General features: G+C 36.4%; 1 long non-coding RNA gene and 1 pseudogene across 1 annotated transcript; one reads left to right on the top strand and one right to left on the bottom strand.

Moving 5' to 3' along the window:
- Window positions 1-5,787: 5,787 nt before the first annotated feature.
- Window positions 5,788-6,688, bottom strand: LOC126704663 (glucan endo-1,3-beta-glucosidase 6-like; annotated as a pseudogene).
- Window positions 6,689-9,583: 2,895 nt separating this feature from the next.
- On the top strand, window positions 9,584-13,437 carry LOC126707691 (uncharacterized). Its single transcript, XR_007649046.1, has 4 exons — window positions 9,584-9,824; window positions 9,950-10,071; window positions 11,516-11,593; window positions 13,250-13,437. It is a non-coding gene; the product is annotated as an uncharacterized LOC126707691 (long non-coding RNA).
- The last annotated feature ends 3,538 nt before the right edge of the window (window positions 13,438-16,975 follow it).

Raw genomic sequence — 16,975 nt, 5'->3', positions numbered from 1 at the left:
ATTGTATTTGTATGGCTCCAATAAGGAATAGTTTTTGCATACTCATAGATAAGCCCTCCTCATTTTTATTTTTCCACCAAGCCAGGAGTTCTATTGGCTTTGATTCGTGTATGTGATGATATTGCTTATTCAATGAGGATGTGGTAGGATGAATAATCAACTATGTAAGAGAGAGAGAGAGAGAGAGAGAGAGAGAGAGAGAGAGAGAGAGAGAGAGAGAGAGAGAGATGTTGGGTTTTGTGGAGCCTATTTTTGTTTGATCCGGTTCAACGACCTGACTTGACCCAAATAATATTGCGTGATTTTTAATGGGAGATTTATTGAGGCTTAATCCATGGAGCGGAGGCTTGGGACGATAGGCCCAAGTCAAAGCGCTTATGGTTAAGCCTCCTGGGGGTTTGGGGGCAACGCCCCAGGGAAAAATTTTTGGGCCTGGTTTGTATATAAAGAAACCAACTTTGGTGATTAGGGTTTTTAGAGGTGGTATTGCTGTGTTTTTTGAGTGTGAGAATATTTGTAGCCGCACTTTGTACTTTTCCCTGATAATAGTAAAATCTCTGCAATTCCGTGAACGTAGGCAAATTGCCGAACCACGTAAATACTGTCGTGTGAGTTTGATTGCTTTCTTTGGCGTATGTTTTCTTTATTTTTTTTTGCTTCTCATAGGTTAGGATTTCGGTTAAATTCCCTACAACTGGTATCAGAGCTTTGGGTTAGGTTTGAGTGGGAGCAATAGCAGAGGAAGTAGGAAAGGCGTCTGGAATAGAAAAGTTTAATGGCACAGACTTCGCATGTTGAAGGATGCAGATTGAAAATTATCTCTATGGGAGGAAATTGCATCTGCCTCTTTTGGGGACAAAAACTAAGACTATGAAAGCTGAGGAATAGGTGCTTCTTGACAGACAGGTTCTGGGAGTTATTAGGTTAACTCTATCTAGGTCTATTGCACACAATGTTGTAAAGGAGAAGACCACAGCAAATCTGATGAAGGTTTTGCCCGGTATGCATGAAAAGCCATCCGCAAACAACAAGGTGCATCTGATGAAGAAATTGTTCAATTTGAAGATTGCAGAGAATGCATCAGTAGCACAACATTTGAACGAATTTAACACTATCACAAATCAATTGTCGCCTATAGAAATTGATTTTGATGATGAGATTCGTGCTCTGATCATCTTGGTTTCTTTGCCAAACAGTTGGGTGGCAATGAGGATGGTAGTAAGCAATTCTATGGGAAAGGAAAAGTTGAAGTACAATGACATCTGAGATTTAATTCTGGCTGAGGAGATTCATAGAAGAGATGCAGGTGAAAGCTCAGGATCTTGTTCTACCCTAAACCTTGGGACAAGAGGCAGAGGTAATGATAGAAATTCAAACCGGGGTAGATCAAAATCTAGAAATTTTAATTGGAACAGAAGCAAATCTAGATCAGGCCAACAAGTACAATGCTGGACCTGTGGGAAAACAGGTCACTTTAGGAGGCACTGCAAAAGCCCTAAAAGAAAAATGAAGATGATTATGCTAATGCTATAACAGAAGAGGTACAGGATGCATTATTTTTGTAGTAGACAGTCCAGTTGATGATTGGGTTTTGGACTCAGGAACTTCGTTTCATACCACTCCACACCGAGAAATCATACAGAATTATGTTACAGGTGATTTTGGTAAGGTGTATTTGGTTGATAGTTCAACCTTGGATGTTATAGGTATAGGAGACGTTCAGATATTATTGCCCAATGGATCTGTTTGGTTACTGAGAAGGTTCGACATATTTCTGACCTGAGGAGGAATTTAATTTCTGTTGGACAACTTGATGATGAAGGACATGCAATACTATTTGTTGGTGGTACTTGAAAGGTTACAAAGGGAGCTAGGGTATTGGCTCGTGGAAAGAAGACTGGTACTCTGTATATGACCTCATGTCCAAGAGACACAATTGCAGTTACTGATGCAAGTACTGATACAAGCTTATGGCACCGCAAACTTGGTCACATGAGTGAGAAAGGGATAAAAATGCTGTTGTCAAAAGAAAAACTACCAGAATTGAAGTCCATTGATTTTGACAAGTGTGAAAGTTGCATCTTAGGAAAGTAGAAAAAGGTGAGCTTCTTGAAAACTGACAAGACACCGAAAGCTGAAAAATTGGAATTAGTACACATTGATTTGTGGGGGCCTTCTCCGATTGCATGATTTGGAGGTTCAAGGTACTACATCACTTTTATTGATGACTCAAGTAGAAAGGTATAAGTTTATTTTCTGAAAAATAAAACTGATGTATTTGAAACTTTTAAGAAGTGGAAGGCCATGGTTGAGACAGAAACAGGTTTGAAAGTAAAATATTTGAGGTCAGATAATGGAGGAGAGTATATAGATGGAGGGTTCAGTGAGTATTGTGTTGCACAGGGAATTAGGATTGAGAAGACCATTCCTGGGATACTACAGCAGAATGATGTAGCTGAGCGCATGAACAGAACTCTCAATGAGCATGCTAGGAGTATGAGGTTGCATGTTGGACTACCAAAAACTTTCTTGGCGGATGCTGTTAGCACTGCAGCTTACCTGATAAACCAAGGACCATCAGTTTCTATGAGTTCAGACTTCCTGAGGAGGTTTGGAGCGGTAAAGAGGTAAAGTTTTCACATTTAAAAGTTTTTTGTTGTGTTTCTTATGTTCATATTAATTTTGATGCTCGTAGTAAACTTGATGCAAAGTCTAAAATATGTTTTTTCATTGGCTATGGTAATGAGAAATTTGGCTATAGGTTTTGGGATAAACAAAACAGGAAAATCATCAGAAGTAGAAATGTTATATTTAATGAATAGGTTATGTACAAGGACAAGTCAACTGTAGTGTCAGATGTTACAGAGATAGATCAAAAAAAATCTGAATTTGTCAACTTAGATTAATTGACTGAAAGTACTGTCCAGAAAAGGAGAATGTAAATTCACAGGTAGATCTGAGTACACCTGTAGTTGAAGTTCGCAGATCTTCCAGGAACATTAGACCTCCACAGCGTTATTCACCTATTTTAAATTATCTCCTATTGACTGATGGTGGTGAGCTAGAGTGTTATGATGAAGCCTTGCAAGATGAGAATTCAAGCAAGTGGGAGTTAGCCATGAAGGATGAGATGAATTCCTTGTTGGGGAATTAGACATGGGAACTGACTGAATTGCCAGTAGGAAAGAAGGCTTTGCACAACAAGTGGGTATACAGAATAAAGAATAAGCATGATGGTAGCAAACGTTACAAGGCCAGATTAGTTGTTAAAAGATTCCAGCAGAAGGAAGGCATTGACTACATAGAAATATTTTCTCCAGTTACGAAGATGCCAACAATCAGACTGGTACTGGGAATAGTGGTTGCAGAAAACTTACATCTTGAGCAATTAAATGTGAAGACGGCATTCCTTCATGGTGACTTGGAGGAAGACCTTTACATGATTCAGCTAGAAGGGTTCATTGTTTAGGGATAAGAGAATCTAGTCTGCAAACTGAAAAAGAGCTTGTATGACAAGTTCCAAGACAGTGGTACAAGAAATTTGATAGTTTTATGCATAGAATTTGGTTCAAAAGATGTGAAACTGATCACTGTTGCTATGTTAAGTCTTTTGACAATTCTTACATCATATTATTGTTGTATATGGATGATATGCTTATTGCAGGGTCTAGCATTGAGGAGATTAATAATCTGAAGAAGCAATTGTCCAAACAGTTTGCAATGAAAGATTTGGGAGTTGCAAAACAAATCCTTGGTATGAGAATCATTAGAGACAAGGATGATGGAACATTGAAGCTTTCACAATCAGAATATGTGAAGAAAGTTCTCAATAGGTTCAACATGAATGAAGCTAAACCAGTGAGCACAACCTTGGGTAGTCATTTCTAACTAAGCAAAGAATAGTCACCGAAGACAGAAGAAGAAAGGGACCATATGAGCAAGGTACCCTATGCCTCAGCTATTGGTAGCTTGATGTATACTATGGTGTGTACAAGGCCAGACATTGCACATACAGTGGGAGTTGTGAGCAGATTCATGAGTAGGCCTGGAAAGCAGCATTGGAAGGCAATCAAGTAGATTCTGAGATATCTAAAAGGTTCATGAAATACATGTCTTTGGTTCACAGGTGCAAGATTGAAACTGCAAGGTTATGTAGATGTTGATTTTGCTGGTGATATTGATAGTAGAAAGAGTACTACTGGGTTTGTTTTTACTCTGGGTGGTACAGCTATATCATGGGCTTCAAATTTACAGAAGATTGTTTCTTTGTCTACTACAAAAGTTGAGTATGTCGTAGCAATTGAAGCTGGAAAGGAGATGATTTGGCAACATGGAATTTTGGATGAATTAGGTAAGAAGCAGAAGATGAGCATTCTACATATTGATAGTCAGAGTGCAATTTGTCTTGCCAAGAGTTTGGCTTTTCATTCAAAGTTGAAGCATATATAGACAAAATACCACTTTATATGTTACCTTGTTGAAGACAAGTTGGTAATATTTGAGAAGATTTATGGATCTAAGAACTCAGCAAACATGTTGACTAAAGGTGTCACTATTGAGAAGCTGAAACTGTGTGCAATTTCAGTTGGCCTTCTAGCTTGAGGATAGGAGGATGAGTTGCAGGGATGAAGGGATTGTGTGTTTGGAGGATTGAGGCTGATGTTGGTGATTGAACTAGTCTCCAAGTGGGAGATTTGTTGGGCTTTATGGAGCCTAATTTTGTTTGATCCGGTTCGACAACTTGACTTGACCCGAATAATATTGTGTGGTTTTTAATGGGAGATTTACTGAGGCTTAATCCATAGAGCAGAGGCTTTGGCCGATAGGCCCAAGTTCGAGCACTCATGGACAAGCCTCTTGGGGGTCTAGGGCCAACGCCCTTGGGAAAAAGTTTTGGGCCCGTTTTGTATATATAGAAACCGACTTTAGTGATTAGGGTTTTTTAGAGGTGGTGTTGCTATGTTTTTTTAGTGTGAGAATATCTGTAGCCGCACTTTGTACTTTTCCCTGATAATAGTAAATCCCTGCAATTCCGTGGACGTAGGCAAATTGCCGAACCATGTCAATATTGTCTTGTGCGTTTGATTGCTTTCTTTGGCATGTGTTTTCTCTATTTTTTTTTTTGCTTCTTACAGGTTGGGATTTCGGTTAAATTCCCTACAAGAGAGAGAGAGAGAGAAAGAGAGAGAAATAGTTATATAGACAAGCATCTGAAGCCAGCCAAGCAAGGGAACAAACTAGACATGTGAAAGAGGCTATATAGGAATAAAAGATGAGAAACTTTATTCTCTTACTTACTGAAATTATGGATTCTGACCTACAAAAGTTATCCCTATTGCCTAAAAGTTAAGACAACAAGAATTTTCCAGACAAAGAAGCCATGTGATCGAAGTACTTCCTTGTCGACTTGGGTGCTATACAATATTTCCGGGGCACATTGAGCAAATCCATGCAACTAGGTTATCAACCCCTACTAATTATCTAATGCATCTGATATATGTAGTCTCTCTATCATAGAATGTGAGTCGCGCACAATTGTGGGGTCCTCATTCTGTGAGAGGGAGAATGTTTTATATGCCAGCTACAAAAGATACCTTCTCGTCAACAACACTCCACCTTAACATGCTTGATAAGTACCCCCCATTCACAAACATTACTTACCATGCATAAAGAATTCCAAATGCAGTTTGATTTCAGACATGAATACATTTGACACAGAATATCTTGGCTTCTAGATTGCAAAATTTGAACTAAAGTTATGCCATATATCGATGGCTTTTAGCTCCCACTACGCTATCCTACAAAGCAATTAGGAAAAGTTGAGGAAAAATGATGCCTTGGGAACTAGAAGCCTCAAAATTCATAGAATTTTTAGCAAAAAGAGAATGAGGCCAGAAGCCAAAATCACTGGCTTTTGCAAACTCCCAACTGTCCTTTCTGTGCCACCATAATATGGCTCGATCATTACCAGAAATTTACAACTTCCAACTGATGGATCATTTTTGGTGACCATTGAAACATTAGGAAACTTGCAGGCACCATTAAACTAATTATTTCTCTGATAGTAACTGTTAAATGCATAAGAGACATTACCCCGACTATCCAAATTTCCACAAGATGTCCCATAACCAAGGGTAGTGCAATCAGTGAGTCCACAGGCATAGCTCACACTTGGTGACACTTGTGGGTCATCAAGTTTAGCTGATGGCTTCATCACACACCACTTTTGGTCCAGATACTTCATACCCCGTGCCACAACCAGGGTTCCTGAATTTGTTGCACCAAGATTAAGCTGGTATTTTGCTGACCCATCATAATTAAAGATCCCCCAGTGGCATTCAAAATTTCCTGGTTGAACTCTCTTAGCATCCTCATCAATCAAACTAAATAAATACGCATCAACTGCCCCAGGTCTCATAGGGGTTCCTTTCCCACCCAATATATGGGTCATAAAACCTTGGTTGAACTGCTGCGCATCATGTATATTAGCATTCCGATGCCCATCAGTTGGCCAGCCAATCTCTCCAACTATGATTGGCAAATTTCCAAAACCATTCTTTTGTAGTGCCCACACAAGAGTGTCGTAGTTTGCATGAAACATATTGTAATATGATGTCCCACCATCAGTTACAGGAGTTACCTTTTCATCAAAAAAGGCATACTCAACAGCAGGGATGGACCCAAGATTTCAAACTGGGGGGCCGGAGTTAAGCGAATTTTTTTTTCAAATTCACATCCATGTAGTATTAAAAAACTATCAATCAAGACAAATACACAAAAATCATTGCTTCTTAATATATTAAGATACAATCAACTACCAACAAAAACAAAAGACACAAAATACTATGACTAGTATTTTGTTAGTATTTTCATCTACTATTTTCTTTTTAATATAAGTTAAGTATACAAAGAAAGTGATTCAATAAAGAATTAAAATTGTATAACTATACTATTTTATTAAATGAATTAAGTTACCTAAATGCATATAACCAAAATTTTTTTAATAAAAAAAATCACTTTAAAAAACATTTTAGGTTCAATTGGCCATGAGTTAACCTACCTCGACCTGAAAATTAAGCAGGCCAAGTACGGGTTGACCCTTTTTTACTCAAGGTCCCAAAATCCAAGTAAGGTTTTGAGGTGGTTTATATAGTTCTTTGCTTTTCTAGCCATTGGAGGTCTTCAATGGAGGCCTTAACGGCTTTGATAATGCCTTTGGTGGTTTAAGGATGTGCTTTAAATATCCATCCAATAGTCATGCTTACGCGTCCGTCCATTAGTAATGGTTCACGCATTAAATGCGCGTTTATGTCGCATTGGTCATCTAAAGGCTTCCTTGGATGATGGGAATTTATTGGTTCATCAATTAAGTAGTTACATAGCTGAATTTTAAGAAATGAACCTAAATAATAATACCTAAGTATGTACCTAAGGTTTTCCTATAATGATATATGCAAGGTATCTCAGTGAGCAAAGATGTGATAATTGAGGTGGGAGGCCATGCATTGAAGGCAAACATCACCACTCTTGGTCCACTAGTCCTACCTGTTTTTTAGCAACTTCATTTCTTTACCAATATGCTCTTTAAAAAGGAGAAAGCCAAGCCTTACATCCCTGACTACAAGCTTGCTTTCAACCATGCTTGCATATTGGGAGCAAGTAAGAAAGTGCTGGACGAGATACAAAAGAACTCGGAGCTCACTGAGGATTACATGGAGGCATCAAGGAAAACTTTGGAGCGATTTGGGAACACTTTTTGTAGTAGTATTTGGTATGAATTGGCGTACTTGGAAGCAAACTCAAAGGTCAAGAATGGTGATAGAATTTTGCAAGTTGCTTTCGGGTCAGGGTTCAAGTGTAATAGTGTTGTTTGGAAGGCTCTTAGGAATGTGGGGAAGCCTAAGCTGAGTCCTTGGATTGAGATTAATTATATCTGGAGGATGATTCAAAGAAAAGAAGGATAAGATGATATATAATTGTAGTTGTTTGGAGGGGATTCTAGCCTTTTACCCCTATTGGGTAAAATATTTGGCAATATGCCCTTGTTTCCAAACTATATAGGATCGTGCCCCTGTTTTGAAACTCAATTTTAATAAAATCGAGTTTCAATGAAAAACTCGATTGTATGGAAATCGAGTTATGCCAAATGAAACTAAAAAAAAAAAAAAAAATTGCCAGATATAGTGGGTAATTTTTTATTGCTAACTTGATATTAAATCATTGTTTTTATTGGCTTAATTTTGTGTGTATTTATTATCTCATATTTATGTATTTTTCTGGGGCATTATTATATTTGGGTAAAATGTACTTGAGCCTGTTAAACCTCGGCCAAAGTTGCATTCTGCAACCTGCTTGTGAAGTGCATAAGAGCATCCACAACAAATGTTCTAAAAAAAATGTCATTTTGACACACCAAAAGCTTACTTTATTATTTTACCATGTCATTTTACAACATCTAATTTATCAGATGTTTTATCATTCAATTCTATACATTAAAATAATATATTAACTCCTCCCACCATCATCATCATCAAGCACAACAACAATAAAGTCAAAAAAGATGAGAGAGAAATGAATAAAAAACTTTTTTTTAGCACTCTTGTCCGTACCGTTCCAAAATGGAACAGTACTGTTCACATGTAGCAAAAATTATGAGATTTGAAACATCTCATAAAAAGAGTTTTTGTGTTTGATGTGCCAAATGTGTCAAATATTTAACGTTTGGCACATTGGGTACATCTGCTGTGGATGCCCTAACATACTAAATTTGGGATCTTTGTTGTATGCAAGTCGTGACTAGCATGCAGACGTCATTTCCTACGTACACTGTCATGATCGACTTTTCAGCTTTATCAAATATGACAAATAACACACATTGTGCATGCTCGACGTGAAAAATAAGTCAAAGCTAAGTATATACACCTAGAGAGAGTCCATTTTATTCATCTTAACCATTCCGTTTTGTTGAGAGAGAGAGCCTTCGACTAGAACCTAAATTCCTTCATATTCTCACTTCTCCATTTCTCTTCCAAATGATATATTCTTGAGAGAAATTTGTAACTGTCATTTCCATTACCAAACACATAATGTTGTGAGGCTATTGAAGGCATGGAAACCATTGGAGCCCAAGTTCAAATCCGAATAATATTGGTGGCTTTCCATTGGCAGCTCAATAGTGGTGATTTTGGAAAGCTAGTTGAAGAAATGGCTCAATGTGTCAGGCTATACAGAGCTTAATTTGTGTTTAATTCGGATTATGATCCAACCTAATATAGAAGTGTTACTATTTATTAATGGGAGATTTTTGAGACACTACAACAAACTTTAGTTATTTCAATCCTCTTTTATCGAGAGTTTACTAAAATCTGTCGATACAATCTATACATACAAATGCCTTTGGTTATATTATTAAACTTTATCTCAAAGGTTATTAGGTCCTCAAAATAAGTAAAAACATCCTTGAAATAAATGTGAAAAAAAAAAAAAAAAAAAAAAAGAAAAAAAAAAAACAACAACAACAACAAAAAAAACGGGTACAAAACTTCACATTTTTCAGCCCACAACCCTTTGATAAAATATGACAAAATTTTCAGCCTTGAAAAAAGCACACAAAAAAAATTTAAAATGATATCCACAGCCCCTGATAAAATATTTGTTCACTCTCTCCCAGAAACTGAGAAAGCATAGAGCTGAAAGAGCTCGACGATCATGGAAATCTCAGCTCGACGATCATGGAAATCGCACAGCTCCGATTAGGTTCGGATTGATCTCGGCAATTTGTGACTCTTCGTCTCTCTTGGCGTTGTGTTCTCAGTTCCAATTAGGTACGAATTGACCATGGAAGTCACAAACCCTAATTTTGTCTTTGATTTTTTTGTTTTTTTTGTTTTTTTTGTTTACCCACACTTTTTCATCGATTTCCCCATAATTTTCGTTTCACATTTCTCAGAAAACTGAGAAATGGAAGTCACTCTTTCTCTCATTCTCTCAGCAATGGTGTTCAAGGTTTCTCGCGTCGAGACCAAGCCAATCGATGGCCAAAAGCCTGGTACCTCTGGTCTCCTCAAGAAGGTTCAATTTCCCTTTCTTTCTATTCAATTCAATTCGATTTGATTCGATTCTTTCATTGTTGCGCTTTAATGTTCGTTGCTTTTTATTTGATCTAATGCGTTTCACCGAATCAATCACTTTATCGAAATTAAACCATGCAAATATGATCTCTATTTGATCGAATTGATCAATTTTGATGCAGAATCAGATTATTCAAAAACTTGTTTTTTTCATTCAGATTCTCATCGAATCAAATCTTAGTATAACTGCACTACTTGTCTGGATCAGTGAGGCTTGTGAAAATCAATTTGAATTCACTGCCTTTTTGTATTCTGACTGTGTTGATGAATAAATATTGATTTCTCTATTTCGCTTTGGATTCAAGAACTATTAGTTTATCAATTGCTGAGTTACTACGCAATTGTTGATATATGTGTTAATTTATATTGTTTGTTGTTTTATTGTGTGGAAAATGCTTGGGCAATCTTTTTGTCTTTGTTTGTAGCATTGGCCTCTTTGTAATGGCTGGGTGGTGAGAATCTTTATGACACTATCCATTTAGGATGTTCCACATGCACAAAAGTTTAAGTTTCATGAAGTCACTCAATTTATTTATAAGGTTAAAAAGATTATAATCATAGAGGTTATAATTAACTTATAAAGGAAATGATAACTCCATTTAATAAATGTAGTTCTAGGTTGTCAATGAGAAGATAATACAGCAACCAAATGGGGCAATGTGGGACCGAATGATGGGTCTTCACTCCCATCCTGCATTGACAAAGAGATTACTCTGTTCTTGTGGGGTCAAGTTATTTAGGTTGGTTAAAGGAGTTAAGCAATTAAACTAACTTGTTTCAACAAATTCAAAGGATAATAGTTAATTCAATGATTCTTGAACCTTCGAAGCTAACTTGTTTTGATAACAGTTGGTTAACTACTTTAAGCAATTAAAGGAGTTAAGCGGAGAAACTAACTTGTTTTGTCCTTGAAGCTATTAACCTAATTTGTTTTTAATGTGTGTGTGTGTGTGTGAAATTCCGTTGCAAATTGATAAACTTGGTTGTTTATAGCAGATGCAGAATGTTTTAGAAAGGATATGGATTGACATAGACATTACCCTGATTGTGTGCATGCGTATGTGTGTGAAATTTCATTGGAAATTGTTGCATTTTGATGTTTATGACTGATGAAGAATGTTTTGGAAAGTCTGGGTTGACAAAGAGATCACTCTGTCCTTAGGGTCATGTTAGTTAGATTGCTTAAAAGAGTTTAGCAATTAAACTAACCTGTTTCAACAAATTGGAAGAATAATATTTCATTTTATGTTTCTCTAACCTTCAAAGCTAATATGTTTTGATAAGGGTTGGTTGATTTCTTTATTGCGTAAAGGAGTTAAGTTGCTTTGTATGTTTCTCTATACATTGTAATCTACTAAGCATATTTTTCATTTATCTTTGGTCAGTTACTTTTGCAACTCTGGGGGAGAAGACCACAGTGATGTCACCTGAAGTATTTATCAGTGTGGGGTTCTGTGTTGCAGGTGAGCTTGTGATTTGTGTTCCTGATCTCTGCTTCTCAATGTTCTGTTTTGGCTTTCTATGGACATAATAAGATGAAATTCAAAGCATGAATCACATTTAATGGCTTGAATAACTAATGATGTTGTTAGCTTAGTATTTACTTTTTCTCTGATTCCTCTAACCTGCAATTTCAACCTGATTTATGGTAGAAGTTGAAATATTGGTTGAAAGAGAATAAAATCACATTGATTGCACACTGAAAATATTCTTTGCAATCCATTACAGCATCCTTGATTATAGCTGCTTGTGATATGCATTCATTATCTTAGGTATGGCATGAATTCATATCTGTGTCTCTTACTCTATCAATTGCTTCAAATCAGGTTAGTGCAAAATGCTGGGGAATTTGTTGTCACTTTCCCAATAGCCTATCATACAGGGCTCAGTCATGTTGAGAAACCTTTCAGTTTTAATATGGTAGTTTGAGGTTGGAATTGTAATGGTGACTCTTGTTGCTGTCATTAAATGAGAATACCTATTTCATCCCTTTGATTTTGGAAATTTAGGGTTTAATTGTGGGGAGGCAACTAATATTGCAACTCCTGAATGATTGTCAAGTTTTAATATTGTAATACGCACTCTTTTTTTATGCATATTAGTTTAATAATTAATTTGCTTCAGATCTGGCTTTTAAATTTTTAATTATCAGATGTTTGAATATTGAGTGATGACGAAACACAATGTCTCAAGTAGCTCCGGTAACTGTGATTGTTTATTATTAACATTGACCAATTTGCTAATAATAAACCCCAAAAAGTCACCTTTTTTTATTATTATTTATAAAGAGCTAGTTCTATCTGGCTGTACAAAACTGTGAATAACTTTGAATCTCTTTTCTTCTTCATCTTCATTTTTAGTATTACAGGTAATCAGACTCTCTCTCCCTCTCTGTTTCTCTTTTCATATTTTAGCTTTGTAATTTCAATTATTCTTCTTCTTCTTTTTCTTCTTATTATTATTATAGTCTTCTTGGTTTGACTACAATGATTGCAATCAAAACTAGATATATGAAATCTATTGGGCCTTTTGTTTCTTTTTGAAATTATGGGTATCTTGAATTTGATATTGTGTAAAGATGCGTAGATATATTTGCTGGGAAATTAACAAACTTTTGGTATTCTGTTTCACTTTGGACAGGGACCACCATTGAAAACCAAGAATTCTAATATATGCATGTTGTATATTGCATTAGTCTATCAACAAATGCTCTCTTTGATTGCAAAACATAGAACTTTCAAGTGCTACTATCTATTTTTAATGGGTATGCACTTATATGGTTGGAAAACTATGCTTGTTTAAGAATCCTAACATTGAGTAGTTGAATATGAAACAAGTTACTTGTTATGCACTCTGTTTAGAAATTTAGAGGATGGTTTGGAATAGGAATGGGTGTCTCTGGTATAGGATGCCATGATTACTATGCTTGTTTTAAGATCTATGTTGTGGCCCTTTATTAGTTTATATAGGTGTAAGCTTATTTATTGGATGATTTGGTATCTCACTAGTTTTGGTTTTGCTAAAGTCTATTCCTGCTTTTAGGTTATTCTTCATGTGTTTCTTCTGGTGTTCCTTACATTTTTCAATTTCATAATCTATATCATTCTCTCTTTTTTCAGAAACTTGAAGACACCCATAATGGCTAAAATATTCAATTGTAGTAGCTGATAACTTCTTGTTTTGGAGATGATGATGAAGAATAAAATGTATCAAAACTTTTAACTCTTGGACAGATTTGGTCTTTGTATAGTGTGGTGGTTGATATCTTTTCTCTTAAACAATAATTGACATATCACTTTTAAGACCATTGATATCATTTTTGCTATACGTCAATATCATAGCATATCATCTCAACAATTGCGAATTTTTTTGTGTGTGTGCGTGTGTGTGTGTGTATATATATATATATATATTGTGCATGATTATGGTTTTTAAAAAATAAAAAATAAATAAAATATTATTTTGAGGGTCAAGAGACCCCTTAAATAACCTTATTTATCAAGAGTTGTTAATGTAAATATTTTAAACCCTGGTAAAAGGTTATTTAAAGGTCTCTTGACCCTTAAAATAATATTAGAGTACTTGGTTTGAGGGCCACAAAAGCTTTCAAAATTTCTTTTTCGACAGTATAAGTTTCGAAAGTTATTAGGGGTCAATTGGACTCTTAAAATAATTTTTCTTAAGGTTTTTTAATACTTTTTTCAATGGTTTTGACCTTTGAAAAAAGTCAGATTTGTTGTAGTGAGGCTCAGGCTGTATTTGTTTTGGCTAAAAATGATTCCAGGAAATCACTTTACATGAAACCGTGTGTTTGGTTGCGCATGGAAAATAGAATTTTCTGGAAAATTATTTACTTTGACTGTAAAATAGCTCCTTTAACTTGGAAAATATTTTCAGCTTCTGTTTTACCTTCAAATCATTTTCGGAGACGCGTAAAGAGAGAGAGAGAGAAAGAGAGAGGCCTCACAGACGCACAAATAGAGAGTTTGAGTTCGCACCATTGAGTTCGAGATTGCACCGGTCAGATCGTCATCCTTGTCCCTTCCACGCGATGGTGAGATCGCGCCACAAATCCACAAACCGATCAACCCACCTCGTCCACTGGCGAGATCGCGCCACGAACCGATCGTCGTCCTTGTCCCTTCCATGCGACGGTGAGATCGCGCCACGAACCCACGAACTGATCAACCCACCTCCTCCACCGGCAAGATCACGAACCCACGAATCGATCGACCCATCCCTCATCCTCACCAACGAACCCATGAATCGATTGACCCATCCCTCATCCTCACCAACGAACCCACGAATCGATCGACCCATCCCTCATCCTCACCAACAAACCCACGAACCAATCGCGCCACAATTGGTCCTATGATTTTGATTTTTTTTGTTTTGATTTTTGTTTCTTGTTTATATATTTTGATTCTCTATGATAATATTTGTTTGAATCCTAAGAAAATGTGAGAAATATGATAAAAATGGATTTTTCTAGAGCATTTTCAGCAACACAACCAAACACTAGAAAATATTTTCCAAAGTATTTTTTGGAATACAACCAAACACTTGAAGATATTTTCCTTTCCCGAAAATATTTTCACCTGAAAATATTTTACACTCGAAAAATATTTTACATCCAACCAAACACAACCTTAGTCCATGAAGTGAAGGCTTGGGAGATTTTTTAATTGTACTACCTCATTTTGTATAATTTCCTTGAACATAGTGAAGCACTACAACTCCATAGATGTAAGCAAATTGTTAAACTATGTTATTTTTTGTGTCGTGTGATTGCCTTTGCGTGTGTGCTATTTTTATTTTATTTTTCGCATCTCACATATCTAGGAATTAATGAATATTTCCAACACGATGAAGCTGATTGCTAGTTAGAGCTTGGAGGGCTCAAGTACTTGGGGGGACATGGGCTTAGACATATTCATCATTGTACTTCAACTATTCATACTATTGGAGTTTTTCAATAATGGCGTTAATGGAGAGGCTTTTCTCCCCAAGTGCTTGTGCTTTCCTTTTCCCAACATGGGTGCTTTAAATTAAAATAAAAAATGTAAGTTACATGTATATTTTTTCATCTCTTAGAGCATTTACATATGAGAATGTAAAAAAAGATCTATTTTATATTTTTGAATACTACTTTATTTATTTTACCAACCCATTAAACAATGAGAAATGCTATGTCTACAACATTTCTACAACATTTTTACAACAAATCCTAAGTGGCAAGTTGTTACTGGTTGTTTTTTTTTTGGCAAAAAAGTAATCTTAGTGTTAGTTTTAAATTTGAACCAATAACAGCTAACCACCCATGATTTGTTGTAAAAATGTTGTAGACGTAGCATCTCTCTTAAACAATATACACAACATTCCAGTTCTTATTTTGCACATCCCAACCAATATTATTCATTTATTTATTCTTTCCCTCTCTTCCTCTCTATTTATTTTTTTCCTCTCTCTCTCTCTCTCTTCTCTCTCTCTCTCTCTCTCTCTCTCTCTCTCTCTCTCTCTCTCTGTGCTATTACCTACCAGCAACCAGTCTTCCTCTCCTTTTCGTCTCTTTCTGCTACCCAGCAACCAAATCCATCAATACCAAAATCAACAAGCAATCCAAATCCAAAATAAACATAGAAACACCCAACCAATACCACCCTTGAAACACTGAACGGCCACCACCATTGGAACAGGGAACTAAAAACCAAAAACCCAACCACACCACCAAAACCCAGATCGTAAAACACAACCACCAATGCAACTACCACCAAAACTCTGCCTGCCACCTCCACTGAAACCCAAATCGCAACCCACCGACCCAAAATCTCAACCAACTACCACTTAAATCGCGAGACCCACCGCCCATTCATAGCACCACCAATCCACAGCCAAAAAATCGTGAGAAAGAGGGTCGAAGAAAGAATAGAGAAGAGAGGAGAGTCAAAGAGTGAAAGATGAAAAGAGAAGAGTCAAAGACGAAGAGTGAGAGAAGAAGAAAAGAAAAAGAAAGAAGAGAGAGAGGAGAGAAAAGAAAAAAGTCAGATAGTCGTCGAGAGAAGAAATAGGAAATAAAATAATATTTTTTTAATTTTACATACCTACTACATAGGTTCTATATACCAGGAATGGCAACAGGTTAGGCTTGGGGTTTCTTTAAACCCGAACCTGACTTGCCTCCCACGTTTACAAATGTAGACACCATCGGTTGTTTAGGCAATATGGACATCTCTGTAGCAATTCACACATTGATCTATCTAGTTTGGGTGAGCCCTTTGACATTTTAACGATTCCTAATTCTGTAAGGTTGCTTCTTCACCTATTCGACTCTCCCTATATAAACGGTCGAGGACTACTGCTATGCACTCAACCAGTTTTGCTAGTCGGTCGAATCTGGTTATTTTATTTGATCCACGAAGTTCTTCCATTTCATGGGCTAGTTAGTTTAGTTTACTAGGTCTGGGTAGGAAAACCTTTCATGTTCAAATGCAGCCCTAATAACCCCGTAAAACCCGAACCTGCCCCATTTACTAAATTTGTTTTTTTTACCCCCAAACCCATCCCATCAAGCCCCCAGGGGCCTTGCCCCACCATGCCCCTAAATTTTTTTTTTTCAATTTTTTTTTTCAAGCCTGAACTAGAGGGCCAAATCTTTGAAAAAAAAAATCAATTTTTTGTTTTCTTGATTTTCAACTACAAACACAACTATCCAAATTCACAAATCACAATACAAAAATCCTAATTATTTTTTTGTAATGAGAGAGAACGAAACCCAAAAAAGAAGAAGATAAAAGGATAAAAAGAAGTGCAGATCACAATCACAGATCAAAACCCACTCATGTGCC

The sequence above is a fragment of the Quercus robur genome, chromosome 11, assembly GCF_932294415.1.
Source record: "Quercus robur chromosome 11, dhQueRobu3.1, whole genome shotgun sequence".
Lineage (NCBI taxonomy): Eukaryota > Viridiplantae > Streptophyta > Magnoliopsida > Fagales > Fagaceae > Quercus > Quercus robur.
The sequence above is the reverse complement of the archived record's forward strand: the minus strand, read 5'-3'. Positions and strand labels throughout refer to the sequence as shown.